This window comes from Anabrus simplex, chromosome 14, assembly GCF_040414725.1.
Source record: "Anabrus simplex isolate iqAnaSimp1 chromosome 14, ASM4041472v1, whole genome shotgun sequence".
Classification (NCBI taxonomy): Eukaryota; Metazoa; Arthropoda; class Insecta; order Orthoptera; family Tettigoniidae; genus Anabrus; species Anabrus simplex.
The window spans coordinates 29,354,672-29,357,567 of record NC_090278.1 but is presented as its reverse complement, the minus strand read 5'-3'; positions in this window follow the sequence as shown (position 1 = coordinate 29,357,567).

Below are 2,896 nucleotides of genomic sequence, written 5' to 3'. Positions count from 1 at the left end.
CTGTTCAACTGGAAGGTTTCGGGTTCGATTTTTACTGTTGAGCGCATTTAAGGTTTATTACTATTATTAATACTATTATTATGATTATGATTATTATTTTATTTATTTATTTACTTACTTATTTATTTATTTATTTATTTATTTATTTATTTATTTATTTATTTATTTATTTATTTATTTATTTATTTATTTATTCAGGATCAGCAACAGCATAACGCCGAATTACAACGATCTGAGCTATGTGCAATAGATATGAATCTAAAATTAAGGATATATAAATACTTACAAAGGACACAAATATACACAATGAAAACTGTACAATCATATATAATACATATTTACATAAACAACGATATTAACAAAGAAAAATACATTTACACTAAATACAGGAGCAGAACGGGAAAGAACAAGAAGAAAAATTAAGTTATATTAGAAATATCATGACAGAAGGAAGGAAACGTTACGAAGAGATATAGGTTGTTGTTGATAGATAATGTATTAAACATTGCTGGAATACGTACAGAAAGGGACATTTGGGTCAGAGAAAGCCGGGAGTAAGGAATATGGAATAGGGTCTTCATTCTGGTACTACGGGATGGGACGTGGAAGGGGAATAAGGACTCCAACGTAGCAGGTTCGATCCTGGCTCAGTACGGTGGTATTCGGAGGTGCTCAAGTGCGTCAGCCTCGTGTTGGTAGACTTACTGGCACGTAAAATAAATTCTGTGCGTCTAAATTCCGGCACCTCAGCGTCTCCGAAAACCGTAAAAGTAGTTCGTGGGGCGTAAAGGCATTAACATCATATTATTATTATTATTATTATTATTAGTAATATTATTCTGTACAATTTTGTTTTACGTCGCACTGACACAGATAGTTCTTATGGCGACGATAGGATAGGAAAGGCCTAGGGGTGAGAAGGAATCGGCCGTGGCCTTAATTAAGGTACAGCCCCAACATGTACATTGTGTGAAAATGGAAAACCGCGGAAAACCATATTCAGGGCTAACGACAGTGGAGTTCGAACCCACAATCTCCCGGATGCAAGCTCACAGTTGGGTGCTCCTAACCGCTCGCCGGCTCTCCCGGTATTATTTTATTAATATTATTATTGTTACTATTAATATTACCATTATTATTATTATTTTGTACTGGGGGATCACTGCTCCGTCCTAGTGAACTACGCGCCTTTTAGAAAGCCATCTGTTCTAGGAATATCCGACTAATGTATCTCTAGTTTCTTGGGACATTAAACCATTAGATGTCACTACTATCATCATATGTTCCCACTCTGGCGGGAGTAATGACATTAAATTCTGAAGGGAATTTCAATTTTTTGAAGGTGGCGAACCTTAAGTTTTTGTAGATTGTTTTGAATGTATCAATGTTGTCAACACTCCTACGGCTTACTTCTTCCCTAAGTTATTAACCAACCAGGAATTATGTGCATATGTCTCTAGCCAATTATAATGGGGGCTGTGTGCAGGCATTCTGCCTATCTCAAGAGAGTTCTGGAAACATCCACTCTGAGATGTTATAAAAGCTGGGTATTTTAGGGCCGTATTGTCACCTTCATCGCTCCGGTCTACTCTGTGTACAGCGTGATAAGGAGGCAGGGCCAAACTACTGAAGGTAACGTGTGATAGCTCCATGCAGATAACTTGAGGGGAAAGTTTCAAACTTCTTTTCTTAATGTAAAGTTCCAAAATCATTGTTTAAATGTAAATTTCCGGCAAGTCTGAGGACCATGTTCAAATCCCTGCTGGGAAACATGTAAATTAAGGGAACAAAGAGTGTTCTCCATCTTGGTGAATCCCATTCAACTTGGTATGGGATGACTAAAATTTTCTAAACCTTTAGATTCTTCACTCGCCTTCGGCATTTAATATTTTTGTTTAGCCACCCCTCTGTAGTATAGGCTTAACCTCCGCAACTTCGGGCCATAAGCCCAGTTAGTATTTTGAGTGTGTTTGTAAAATAAGTCCAGTGGTTTCCCATTTTCACACCAGGCAAATGCCGGGGCTGTACCTTAATTAAGGCCACGGCCGCTTCCTTCCACTTCGTAGGCCTTTCCTATCCCATCGTCGCCATAAGACGTGTGTGTCGGTGCGTCGTAAAGCAAATAGGACAAAAGAAGTCCAACTGTTTCGCCTCCTATCTTTTTGTTCGTGGCCGATCGTCTTAAATCTTTAAATTTTACTTCAAGGCCATTTAGTATGGGCAGTCATTGCCCTGTTTTAAAGTCTAATTATTGATAAACGAGTATGTAGGAGACTTTTCAGCAAAAGTGACTGAAAACACTGTTTTTGAAAGTTCTAAGACATAATTTTGTAAGAAGCTGGTGCCTCTTAGAGGCTGGACTACAGTAATGTTTCGGAGCTAAGTCTTCTAGAATGTGAGTGGAGCAATTATGTTGTTGTAAAACAGTGTACCTTCAGAGCTACAATGCTCATCAATTATATATTATGTTATTGATAATTCTATCCAGTTCTTATACCTGATTTTTGGACTTATAGTCCACTGTTGTTATCAAAGCTGACGAGCTCATTGTCATTCCATTTAAAACTGTTATTTTGTTGTTGCTCATTCAGATTATCTATCAAATTTTATATCAAAAAAGGAAAGAAATAAACTTTCACAATATAGTGCTTTAACTTATGCTTTGGTCATTTCCTTGTCCGCCCACTCATCCCAGACCGTTCTTACCCCTCTGCGTTCCACAAAATCTCCGGAATTATTTTATTATTATTATTATTATTATTATTATTATTATTATTATTATTATTATTATTATTATTATTATTATTATTATTATTATTATTATACCGGAGGTTCACCTTCTCCGTGCATTTGAACTGAGCGCCTTTTAGAAGGCCATCTGTGGTGTGAACCCTGA